At 40.9% G+C, this 13,976-nt stretch overlaps 1 pseudogene; it reads right to left on the reverse strand.

The window, feature by feature from the left end:
- Positions 1-9,550: 9,550 nt before the first annotated feature.
- LOC147895943 (cytochrome P450 CYP72A616-like) lies at positions 9,551-13,578 on the reverse strand (annotated as a pseudogene).
- Between the last annotated feature and the right edge of the window lie 398 nt (positions 13,579-13,976).

The following is a 13,976-nucleotide window of genomic DNA, read 5'->3' on the forward strand; positions in this document are numbered from 1 at the left end:
TAACCAAATTCCATACTACAAAACATAATGGAAATGATGCTTCCACTTGCATGCTTCATAGAGGTGGCTAAATGAAAGTATTCCAAGCAAATCCAGGTGTAGCAACTCAAAGCAAAGCTGTAGCCATAGTTGTACTGAAGCTATTCAACACTTTAAAACATCAAAAATGCTAAAGTAGCATCTAATGTAGCATCAAACTCACAACCTTGTTGAAACTCTCAAAACAAGGGCTTGAACTTGGAGGGCTTGTATATCACTCTTCAAAGCAAAGAAAAGAGGGCTTTCTAGGTAGAAACAAAGCTGGTATACTAGAGAAGAGCCACTGAGGAGGAGAGGCAAAATACCGCATCACGTCGCCATAGCCAGTAGCTTGAAAGTCGACTGTTTTTTTGTTGTTTCTCCCTCCCTGGTGGACCATTTCCTTTCAAATCTAGACAGGAGCTAGCTCATACTTTTGTGCAAGCTTGGCTTAGAGGAATTTTGGAATGGCTACTCCAGCAAGTTGCATTGCAAGAAAAGGCATCAGGATGAAAACGACTGTTGCGCAGTTTCGTGGGCAGCATTCTCTAATTCCTCTGACATGGAAGTTTGCCCATATGAAGGGTCTCTCCAGCCAGAAGGACCCTAGGAATGGTTGCTTGTAGGTGGTGAACTCAGCTCTCAAAGATTTGGGGAAGGAGGAAAATAGAGAAGATGAGAAACTAGTAGTTTATGCTAGAGATAGCATCTAATGCTAGGCTAGGCTAGATCTAGAACCTAAAGCTCTGATACCATTTGTAGAATCCCGTAGGATAGAATAGATGCATCTTGCAAGAGGTGTGAGAGCACAATGAAAGAAAGATGATAGTTCTCTATTATGATTGTGAGAGAGAGGACTCTCTCTTATAGAAAGGGGGAGAAGGTAATACCTTCCCTACATAAGTGACAATCAGCCCCTACATCAGTGGGAATCAATCCCTACATCAGTGGGATTGCCTTTGTCTTACATCATCACTTAGGTCACACACTAAACACATCATAGCACTTGATGTGCCTTTACAACACACACAAACACACATGTGACTCCCCTAGATGCACACATGCACCATAGAGCAAGCCCTTGATCATACTTACCCCAACATTCTCCTTCTCCCTTCTCTCTTCTCCTTTTACTTCTCCCTTCTCCCTTCTCCCTCTCTTTCCCTTTCCCTTTTTTCCTTCTTTCTTTCTCCTTCTTATTTCCTTTTCTTTTTTTCTTTCTCTTTTCCCTTCCTCTTTCATTTTCCCTTCCCCTTCCCCTTGTTTAAATTACAATGCATGTTTAAATTGCATGCATGTGTGCTTACCCCTTCCCCCTCTAGTTTTCCTTCCCCTTCCCCTTGTTTATATTGGAATGCATGTTTAAATAGAATGCATGTTCCTTTTCCCTTCCCCTTCCCCTTCCCCTTCCATTTTCTCTTCCCTTTCCCCTTCTTTAAAATAGAATGCATGATTAAGTATGATGCATGTCTCCTTTGCCCTTCCCCTTCCCCTTCCCCTTCCCTTCGCAACATCACTTTCCGTTCCCATTCCCCTTCCTTGGAGATATTGGTTGACGGAAGGACCAGGTGTCAAATGCTCTTCCTTTGACTCATGAGGGGTGAAGAATTAAGAGATAGATGAAGAGAGGTTAACTACTGGGTTCTTCCAAGAGGTAGGGAGGAATTACATTTTTTCCTTCCCTTTTCTGGTTTCTCTTTTTCCAAGCGAATGTCACATATCTTTTTCTTAAGAATTTGGATGCTAAATTTTAAATGTAATATTTGTTTTGATTCCATGAAGGATGCAAGTAGAGGATTGAGTGGAGGGGGTACAAAGAGACCCTTCGATACTACTACCTTGGGTAGTCGTACAAAGAAGGCTCAAAAGTTACTCTCGTTCTTAGATCCAAAAGATAGGAAATGATTACTCTGCGAGTTTGATGAGGAGAGATAGCAAGTGTTGGATCTGTTTGCCCTTGTAGAGATATCCCAAATTACCACTCATGGTGGAGTTAGGGAGAGAGAGAGTGAGCATCGATGTAGGTCTGCTCTATAACGAGTGCCACTGGGGGTAGTCAAGCCAACTCCAAAACTTCCAACCCCCCCTATTTGATTAATAGTTAGTTTGTGATAATCATGGATACTAGAGGTACCTAGGTTATTAATTGAATGCATGGCCTTTCCTCCTTCGAGGCAGCAGTGATGGACTTCTAGAAGTAGCCATAAAAGAAAAGAGATTAGATTTTGTAGACATTGATGGAGGAGTTTCTAGTGCTACCTCATGATGATCTAGAGTTTGACTCCCAGTAGATGTTAAGCAAGATGGCTGCTATGCTCAATCCATGGAAAGACCAAATATATAGGAAGGTAAAGAAAGGGCAACTAAAGCCTACTTGGCTCCACCAAGAAGATTGGAAAATTGCCCCAAAAAAAAAAAGGATCCCAAGAAGTATGATACATAGATGCAGGCAGTAGCTTTGACTGAGAGTAAAGTGGGCCATTCCCACTTGATCTTAGGAAGCAAGGCCCAATTTTGTCATTTTTTAATAATTTCCTACCGTTTACTTCTTTTAGTATGTAATTTTGGAATGCAAAATGCAAATAATTAAAACTAAAGTGTATTTTTGTAATGTTAGGAAATGAAAATGGGCAGGTTGTGTATAGATGAGGAACTGTACAGATATGTGTACGATAAAAGTACACAAGCTCTGATGGACTTGCTCACAGAGAGAGGGGAATTTGGGCCCTTGCTTAGTCTAAGTCCTTACTAACTAAACAACTAAAAGATATACTAACCTCTAACATGTGTGCTAGTTGTGAATAGGAGGATGGAGATGAATACTTGGATCAAGCCCACCAAGAGAAACAAGAAGGTGGAAAAGCAAGAGGAGGGAATAATAATGACAATAGTGAAGATGAATGTGACAGGGGCAATGACGAGGAGGATGGGAGAAACAAGTCCAACTAGAACTTTGTCACATAGGATGCAAATATGAGTAGGCTAGAATAGGAAAATTTTGTACACAAACTCCAACAATGTAATAGAAAATTTAACGCTGAAACAATATAAACCATATAAAATGGCCACTACAGTGTAATAAGATCTTTATTCAAAAGGGCAGATTAGGGCTTGGCTAAGCCCTAATGTTGATTCAAAAATTTTGCCAAAAGAGAAGCATCAATATTTCCATCAAAATAGCGTTGGGATTGTTTACCACCATCATCGATATTAGCATTGACATTTTTTTAACAATGTTGATATTAACGTCAAAATAAGCATTAAAAATAGGACTAGAGAAATTTTCATAAGCGTCGAAATACCGGTGATATTAACATTGCTATTTCCAATATCGATTGTAGCTACAACCTTTCCCAAATTTTGGAGAAGAAACTTCAATGTATTTTTTGTCAAAAAAACATTAAAACTGATGTCAATGGTTGTAGTGTGCAATGTCAATGTTGCATGGGTGCCTTCCCTTTGTAGCTTCCTCATTTCGTTCTTCTATTGGCAAAAGGCTATACTGTGGCAAGTGCCTATCTAGTGTAATCCAACTCTAGCAGTATTAGATGTCATTTTCAAGGATTTTCCATCCTTTACATACTTCAAGTTGTTTATCGTGGTTTTGGAGATAGCCCTTGAGTAAGAGACTGAATGTCTGTTTAGTTGCTCGACTGCTACTTGAACCTACCAAAACATCACAATTCCTCTCATGTCAAGAAAGCAATGCCTTGTCTCCCTAAAGATAGCTTTTGGTGGCAAGCTCAAATCCTTGACTCCAATATCTCTACTAGTCTGAGCTTTAGGGAACAAATCTATAAGGTCTTTTTTCCTCCATGCCTTCTCCATGTAATAAGCTTGTGAACTACCTCCACTGATGCTGAGCATCTTTTCAATCACACTTTTGTCAATATAAAAATTTGATTGTGATAGACAAGGTATTCACCATGTTAGTGAAGTTAGAATACGTATCAAGCACCTAAAGCTGGAAGGAAATGTGTCACACAATTTCAAGATTGGAGGAAAGATGGATTAGACTATGTCTCATGATTTCAAGATGGGAGGGAGCTAGAGGGGTTCATAGGTTGGATGAGCCAGATAGATCCATTGGGGGCTAGATGGCAAGCTTTGGAACTCATTGTGTTCAAGGGGATCCATTGTGAGAGGGGATAGAAGTTGTAGGAAGTGCAAGGGGGTGTGAAAGGGTGTAAGGTTGAGAAATTACAGGGAGTATCCAAGAGTGGTGTCAATTGGTGCTTGCACATGCACCACCACCGGTCTTGCTTATAGAGCAATCAATTAATTGGATGCAACTATATGGCTCAATATAAGAATGTAACAATGATTTGTATAGATTATGCTTAATAATTTCTATGCATTACAATGATAACCACCAAGCTTGCACATAGAGCATGTAGAGCTCGCAGCAGTTAATTACTAACCAATTGAGCAGCTAATTACCAATTATCAAGACTCATCATGCATGCATTAGATGCAAGGGTGCTCAAATTGAGTGTGTGAAAGGGTTGTATAAAATTAAGAATGTAATGACGGTTCAAACTGTAACCATGACGATAGGCTACAACCACCAAGCGTGCATGCACCATCAAGCTTGCATGCAGAGTATGTAGAGCTAGTACTTAATAATTATCAGCCACCAAGCTAGCATTTAGTTACCACTCATAGAGACTCATCATCCATACATTAGATGCAAGGGCACTCGAATTGCGTGCTCAAATTAACTCAAATTTAGATACCGACACTTAATTTGGCAACCACTAGCTACCCAACTAGCTAGCATGCATTGGATGCATGATTATTTGGAGATGCCTAGGGCCTGACACTCGTGATTAATTCGCCTCATTTTAGCTCGAATTTAGATTAGTTGAAGGCAACTTGAATTTAGATTGATTGAAGGCAATTCAAGATTATTTGGATATGCAAACTGAATGACATGCATGGCTAGTTTATATTGAATTTAGATTGCTCAAAGGGAGCTCATGATTATTTGGATATCTGAATAAAAGAGAAATTGAAGTCAATTCCACTACATGGATTAGTTGTCACTATTGTGGTTCGATAGGTGAACGATGTCATCAGGACATATATAAGGGGCCCCCTCAAGGGCCATAAGGACTTTGATTGATTAAATGCCACTTATGATTACTTGGGCATGCCAATTGATCAAATGGCACATGCTCAACTAGGAATTACCAGTTTTTGATACTTAGATGTAGGCATAAAAGAGAACACTGATCTCGATGTAGATAACTCACTCTCCACCACTCATTGGCTATTTCCCACTTCTCATTAGCTCCCCTATTCACCATACCAAAACTAACATGCATTTCTTTAATTTTGGAAAACTTTACCTATTTGGACTTTGCTTAAAAATCTGTCCCAAATGAAAAGTTTACTTTCTAAAAACATCTTCCCAAATCAAAAGTTTATTTTATGGAACATGGTTCTCCTCGGGGTTTGCAAAGGCATTTTGATTTCTTCCAGTTGTTGCAATTTTGTATTCGACATCGTTCAGAGTTGCGAAAGCTGGCGAGATTGGAATTTTTGAGAGATCGGTATTCAGTTCATGATTTCTTGGAGTATATTTGTATTCTTCCATGTTCGTTGATTTTATCAAATTTCTACTGGGGAGGTATTGACGAGTTTTTGTTTGTTTCAGGTATAGTGAAAGATCGTCTAAGAACTATAAGATTGATATGACTCATTATAAGGATGAAGATCTACATCCTGTTGCCGAGTTCATGAAGCAAATGTGTTTTTAACATAATATTGTCAATGTAAAAAGCAAGTGGTTGTAGCTGGTCATCATACTACTGATGCTTTATCATACCTGTGATTTGTAAGTTCAAGATTTGAGGTGTTGTTGAATCACACATATTATCATACATGTAATTTGTAAGTTCAAGCTACGCTTGAGGTGTTGAATCCAGATGAGGAGTTTGGAAATGTCAGGGAGTGTGAGACTTTTACAACAAATTGTGCAGTTAGTATGCAAGGAAGGTGGATGGTGTTCATGTGTTGGGAACTACTTCTACTGGAGTTTTTAGAGGGGAAGGAGCTTCTAGTAGTTTTGTATAGGTATGTGCATTGTTGTCATGTTTTTGTTGTTTTGTTTTTTAAATTTTGGGATTATCATTTGGCTTTATTGCAGATTTTTTCTATTTTAGGTGTCATAGCTAAAGTGGGGATGATGTGGGCAGATTGTTGAGGTTTGTTTGGTGTTTGAGTGTTGATCTTTCATCTCTTATTGTTGATTTTTGGAGTTTGGATCTTGGAGGCCTCTGTGTCAGTAGTGATGGTGGAGAATGCATGCACATTTGTGATTTGAAGAGAGTACGAGTGTTGTTGGAGTTACTGGTGTTGCAGAAGGTAGTGCCGGTGTAGATTCTGTTCGAGATGGGATGTTCGATCATTGAATGTGTGTGCAACAATGATTGATGAAGGTCTTTCTAAGGCTCTTCTAAGGTGATGGAGGTGCTCGATTGAGGTCAAAGTTAGAGCATGAAGTTTATTGAGGAGTTATGGCCTTAGGAGAAATGCATTGTTTTTTATAAGTCAACTATTGTTTAGTGGCTTGTCTTCACTTAGGTGTTATTAATTTTGTTAGTCGTGTATCATCTTTTTAGAAGAAGGCTTGATTTGATATTGAGTTTTTTGTTGTTTAGAACTCCACATTTTTTGATGTTGAATATATTTTGGTGCAACTTGTGTATGTTCTTTGAAATATTAATTTGATGCATATGAAGTTTTTTGTGGTGTTTTTATATTGTATGTTTATTGTGTAAGTCTTAAGATTGTGGTCGGGTTATTTTACATAGGCTTGGTAGATTTATTTTTGGTTTGTAAATTTTAAAATATGGTAGGTTGAAGTAGGGGGAACCTCTTTCTTTCTAGGAAAGTGGCTCAATTAGATGGAGATTGATCCTTGAGCTATACGTTGGTAACCTTGTGATGGTGGAGATTTGATCCTTCACCTATAAGAAGGTAACCTTACCTTGAGTTCCTAATTAGGCTTCAAAACTTGATAAGAAGTTTGTCAAAGAACGAGATGTATCCAAGGGTTATGATTCACGAGTTGCGATGTTGCTACTACAAGGAAAAGTAGTTTGGAATGCATTCGTAGATATTTATGTCTAGATGGAAGTAGCAACATGGAGCTCAAGCATAAGGGAGGACAAGTGCTTTGTATAGGGGTGCAAAGAAAATGTTGGACACGTGCACTCTATTTATTTTTCTATGAGCATTAGAACAACTCAACGGTGTGAAAACATTGCAAAGCAACACTCTCATCTCATCTATTTCTCTATTAAGGAGATGTTTAAATTTGAGCGGTTAGGACAATTGAAGAATGGAGGATCGTTGGATTAGATCAAATTGATATGAGCCATTGGATGCATTTTTTGGACACAATGCACTGGCTCTTTTTTGGATGCAGAGCTCTAAGTTGTACTTTCATGCTCCTTGGTCGCTGGTCGCCTACTTGCCATTGCAAGAGAAGAGACGTAGATGGGAGACTCAATAGCTCAATGTCTATGACTTGATTTGTAATCGCTAGAATCGTGTAAAACCCATCAAAATGGCAAGGTATGATTTTGATGTTCGTTCATTCACACCCTTGTGGCTGGGGGTACGATGTTTGTTGCCTAGCTTTGCCCTTTGCAAGGTGTATTATCCTCTGAGAGATGAGTAGTAGGCTATTGTGAGTATGCGGAATAGTGGCAAATTCTACGTCAAGATGCAAACAACTATCCCAATGTATTGGAACTTTATGATCCATCTATCAAGTGGCACTGGAGCTCCTCACTAATCCCTATAGTTAGAATTTGGATCAGGCCTTCAACAGATTCAATCTACCCACTTTGCGGCAATCCATGACTGTTTTGATAGCTCACAAAAAATTCTTGCTTAGAGCTCTCGCAATCAACTGCTTGGTTGTGCAAGGGATCACTGAAATTTCATCGAAAAAAGATAGCAGAAATATTTAGGAAGATTATGCATCCTCTGAACGATTATGCATCCCATGAGAGACTTTTGGTGATTTAGCGGTTCTCCTCCCTTTCACAATTTAATCATTTTTGTTGTGTAAATGTGGAAAATTGCCCACAAAAGCATTACGTTACCAAAATTTCACAAAGATAAAAAATATATTCAGTGGCATGGGCTACCAAGATTCGCATGATTGCAGATTTGTGAACGTTTTATGGAGGCTAATTGTGAAGAACATTCAGTCATGATAAAATATTTGGACCTCAGACAAGGAAGAGCTTTGCAAAGATATGGCTCTAATGATCTTTAGAGTGTTGAGGGTCCCTTGCTTTCACCCTCCGAAATGTGAAGCTATCTCAATGCAAGTGGCACCACAGTCAAACTATCCATGAAGGGAAGCTGCTCTAATTGCACTTCAAGCACCATGCCCATGATACGAAGTTTCTCAAATGATTAGAAGAGTTGAGTGAAAGTGATTGGGAAATCCACAAAGATCTTTGTGAAGAGGACCCTTTCCTGTCACAAGGCAAGAGACCATCCAATGTGGTATTTCGAGTACTCTCAAGGTGATATTCCTTAATATGTCATCTACATTTAAACTAAAAGACATAAAGATGTCCTAAATCTATCATGAAACCTCTAATATGGTAATCTAAATTGACAGTAAAAGTTGATCTTATAAGAGTATTGGTTGAAATTTGATCACAAGATTGCTCTTGAGTTTGGTTGAAGACATTATGTATAAGGGAAAAGCCCAAGGGAGGCTTTTCGCAGCCACGAGCCATTTTCATCTTGTGGAAACAATTGAGGGCCTCGTGAGAGGCTTTGAAAGTGACCTGCAAACTTACCTTCGTCATCTTCCAAGGTAATGTATTTTCAACAGTAGAGCCAACGAAGCAAACACAGAATTGTGAAACTGATTTGACATACGAGTCCATAGATCACAACTTCCTCGTAGGAACTGCCAATGATTAGACGACTAGAATTTAATTCTAGTTTAAGGCAGACCTTGACATATAAGGGAAAAGCCCAAGGGAAGCTTTTCCCCAAGATAAAAAGCCCACGTTGGGATTTTCTCGTACGTCAAGGCCCCGTGGGAGGATTTGAAAGTGACCCTCAAATGCACCTCCATCGTCTTCCAAGGTGATAGCGACCTGCGAAGATATTTCCGATCGCCAACATAGCAAGCGCAAATTTTTGAACATTGATTTCGACATGACAGTTGTCGACAGATGACAACTTCCTCATAGGAAGTGCCAACGATCAGATAGCTGGAACTTAATTCTAGCCGTTCTAGCCAATCGTGGACCTTGACGTATATGCCATGAACCTTAGCTCCCATTAGCATAGATTTACTTTTTCGACAGAGATGGGTTCCATCACAATAGCTTATGTTTTTTGGAGAGATGCGCTCTATTACAATAGCTTATGTTTTTTGGTAATGGTGATCATGAACTCTGTTCGTTTTGCCACTAGTATATCCTTAGTGAACCGGCTGCACCATTTCCTAGTGGAGCGTCCGCCCGTATGTAAATCCTACCTTTATTCATGGGGAGGAGGTGAGGAGGAGGTGAGATCTTTTTGCATGCCAGAACGAGGGTGAGGACGGTGGTCGGAACAAGAAGCGTTGGAGGAGGGCAGCGAGGGCAATCTTGGCCTCGAGCATGGCAAAGGTTTGCCCAACGCAGACGTGAGGACCCATGCCGAAGGTCATGAAGGCAGATGGATTAGATGAAGCCTTTGCCATGCCCTCCGTAAACCGCCCAGGATTGAATTCATGTACGGCAGCCCCCCAGAGCCTCTCGTCATGTTGGAAAACCAAGATCGACACCAGCGCCACTGACCCCTCCGCCATCACTAACACGAACGCTGCTGCTGGATACAACCTCAATGTATCATTCAACACCATCCCCACCTATAGCAGCAGAACTGCCATCAACCACGCGTTAAGCTCTTCTCAATATCGCACTCCATTCACATAGCGTCACTTTTTTCCAATCGTACCTACGATCTTGAGACTCATCGATTCCACCGTCGGTGCCTCCTTCATCTCGCACACCCCGACCAACTCCTCCCTCGCCTTCCCTTGCCACTCCTCGCTGCTCCCCTGCAGCATCACCGCCCACATTAGTAGTGTCGACGTCGGCTCGTGCCCCGCAAAGAAGAAGGTCTTGCACTCGTCCACGATCTCTTCTATCTCCAACGTTAAGTTCATTCTGCTGCCTTGCAATTCTTTCCTGTTTGCCGCCATCATCAACCCCACCAGATCATTCCCATATGAGCTCTCCTGCCCTGCTTTGACCGATTCCATGTGCTTGTAAATCATCTCGTGCAGCACCGTCTGGATTTGGCGGTTGAGCTTCCAACGATAGTGATTCATGGCAGTGGGCACAAATCTGAACGACACGTACAAACGGTAGAGAAAGTTTAACCAACCAGAAATCTCCTAATGAATTTTCCAATGCAAAAACCAATCTTTCAGAACATTAACTTGAGTCAATCTGAAGCAAAGATAATCTATGAACGCTTCTCTGGACCAGCACTGAATCAAGATACAGAAAAGAAAGGCTGGGAGAGCAAGTACCTTGATCCTGGAATGCAGATGCTACGATTCATAATCTTGTCGACCAAGACTTGCTGTTTATGTTGTATCTTAAAAACTTGCCCTCTGAGAAGCTGCTCCCAAAAGCGGCGTGTGCAATAACGTCTGCAGTCAAATTTCAACTCTGCCCCTCAATTTCCTTACATTTTGATGCCTCTTTATCGATCTCGACTCCCCATTTCCCCATCATAGATACCGCGCATGTTGCCATTGTTGGCGTCATAGCCTTTATAGAGTACATATAATCACACGCCACATTAGACATGATTTACCTCAACGCTGGTGCTTTATAAGTGAAGAATGAAATTGACTGGTCAAAGTGCTAACAATTTTTGGAATGCACCTTCAGCTTCTCCATAAAGAAAGTTGGGCTGACTATTTGCCGACGCTGAGCCCATTTCTCTCCTTCGAGTGACGCTAGATCTAGGCTGATCAAGTCACCCATGTCAGGTCTTACTTTGGGATTGGGCCCAAATTTATTCGAGAGAACCTCCCTACCCTACTCAGGCTCTATCACAAACACTCTGGCCTGAGGGCCAAACCAAAAGAAAAACGGGTTGCCTCCACAAGCGCATTCAGAGAAGACAAGCCTAAGGACAATTTTACAGAAAAATGAGGCGAGAGTTCTTGCAAGGCTTACCAAAATTCTCTGACCATGCATATTAATGCGGTAGAGTCCGTGGCCCAATGTCATGGGAGAGCTGGCGCATAGGAGATTTACAAGCTTGTCTACTCAACGAAGAGATTTCCAGGATGTTTCCGCTAAGGAAACGGTAAGGCATAATATTCAACCCTTGAGCTTCGAAGAAGTGCTTAGTTCGGAAGGGCTTCAACCACAGGATGTTCTCAAATTCACTCCAAACTGAGTAGAATACACTGATAGCAAAGAGAGCAAGGATCCGCAGACCGACATTCCATGAGGTTATGGTGAACTCAATAGTTATCCAATATGCGAGGTTCTCTCTCTCTCTATCTTCACAAAACAAATGTAGTATTCAAACGGTACTAAAACCTAGGAGGTCCCGCAAAGCAAGTTCGATGTAGGAGAGAGCTGGAAAATGGCACGCATAGTTTATTATATGGCATGTGTCGTTTAGGAGGCTCCATGGAGCTTCCATCCCCTTGGAATCTCAAGCTCTACCTGCACGAAAATCACAGAATTCATGACGTTATGCTAATAGATCCATGCTCCTCCCATTTTACATACGAGTAGCATGACCCATTTCCAAGAGGTTAGGGACCTTGAAGATAAGATTGATATATATGGGTAAAGGTTTCTTGTCACCCTTTGATTTTTTCATCCATTGAACTATGGCTTCATACTTATTCTTTCCTTCTTGATATGTATCCCTAATACCTAAATGATGATCACGACATCAAACCTATCTTGTTTTTCCCTTGGCACAATGGTACGTAGGATCCTCTCTTCCACACTATACTTTCCCTCCTTTTCCTAGCTATCTCGCCATCGCCCTCCTATCTAGGTGTCTCTCTATTCCCCTCATAGCTTCACAACCCCTTAACCCTCCGTCTAGTCTCTCTCCCTTTGTGGACTTTGCCCCGTCCTTGTAGCCCTCAAGATGAGCCCATGATCACATTCCTACTCTACTCATCACCTTAAAGATTCACTCTCACTTTAGATGTAGCTTTTTGGTGTTGCACCCTTGGAAGAATCAACAGGCTCCCCTCCACCCATGTATTCATCTACCAGCTCTGCATCACCTATTTTCCATAGTTGCACTTCTTGGTTGTCTTCTTATCTTCTTCTTGTATCAAAAGAAAGTTATACAAATAAATATAGATAGATTTAGATGCACATCCAAGGAAATGCCCACATAACACATAGCTTCTAAAAGATAAATTATGAGGATCCTAAAGTACCTTGACATGGATTCCCTAAATCCTTTCTACATTTTTGGCAAACTTCACCTCTACTACAATTCCTTATGTGCATGCAACACGACTATTACTTCTTTTACTCCTAGTGCACTTCATCCAAATGTGGGTTAAGAGAATGAGAGAGAGAGAGTAGGGGGCGCGGGGGTGGGGGAGGGATTGATTAGTGTCTTTGTTTAGTGTGGTTATAGGGAAGGGTTGGCATAGGATTTGCGATCAACAGCCAAGACAAAGTTTGATTAATGTTTGAAGGGGAATTTCTATTCGATCTTCATGCCTATGTCCTCATCTTCGCTAGCATTTTTCTTTAAGCTTATAGTGTAGGAGGAAGTAGGGCCCTATATGATCATTCATCGGATAATGGAAGCATCACAAGACGACATAGTTTGAGTTGTGGCATCCCTTTTTATCACTCTCCTTCTTTTGGAGAGTATTTCCAATCTTCAATGGGAAGATGGAGCTCCTCGTGTGGTGCCAATGCTCATTGTGACTCCATTGTAGATGTAGGAGTGAATAGCAACCTCACGATGGTTCTAAGGGCCAACTTTCTACCCTATGATCAAAGATTTCGAGGATGTAAAACTCACCAAGTGCCGCTTGATTTCATGGGAGACTTCAGTTCATTCAGAACTCCATGGAAAGTATGACATTGCAACAACCAAGCTGGGTGTCCTTTTTGCTCCCTTTGCTCCTACGAGCTTGAATTTGTCGTTGTTGCTTTTGGTTCCTTTAAGCAGATCGGAGGTTGGGATTTTTGGATGTTTTTGCTATTTTTTTAATGTTTGATAGCATGGGGTTCGTTTTCATGCCTCCCTTCTGAACATTGCGGGCCGTCAATAGAGAAAAACAATAAATTTTCATGGATTTACTATCATTTCTATGTTGTGTTTCGGTGTGATCACTCTACCTGGTGATACCTCTCCCTTTGTCCACTGCAAATGTCGATACTGAGGCTTCACAATTTTGTTATTTACCAATTGTACCATGGCAGAAAAGCGTAGTCCTTCAAACAGTCTGTAGCCTTGCTTGATTTTTCGGTATAGGACCGTCTGGAACTCATTAAACACGAATTCCATCTCCTCCTCTTCCTTTTTTTGCGTTGCCTGGGCTTTGCCATCTCCTCCTGACACTCGATCATCATTAGACTCTATTTAACTCTTCAGAAAATGCCTGCCTCTTTCGCTTTGAGTGCGGGATCTTCCTGACTGGTTTCTTCAAAACGTTTGTCTTAGAACCTACTGAAGGGAATCCAATTTGCATCATAGGCTTCTGATAATACTACCAAAATCCTTCATAAACCGTCCTTCCATCAATCATTTTTATTTTGCGTTAGATATGAACGATGCCAAGCTGCTGTTTATTCATGGAATGCCTCATTTGAACGAAATGGGCAGTACAAATTTGCCTACATGTTGCACCAGTGACTCGCGATCTAGTAGCAAAAACCTATCCCACACGTTGGAATGGAAATCCA

The sequence above is a fragment of the Dipteris shenzhenensis genome, chromosome 12 (genome assembly GCF_047967505.1).
Source record: "Dipteris shenzhenensis isolate YYH24624 ecotype China chromosome 12, Dip_SZ_1.0, whole genome shotgun sequence".
NCBI classification, from domain to species: domain Eukaryota; kingdom Viridiplantae; phylum Streptophyta; class Polypodiopsida; order Gleicheniales; family Dipteridaceae; genus Dipteris; species Dipteris shenzhenensis.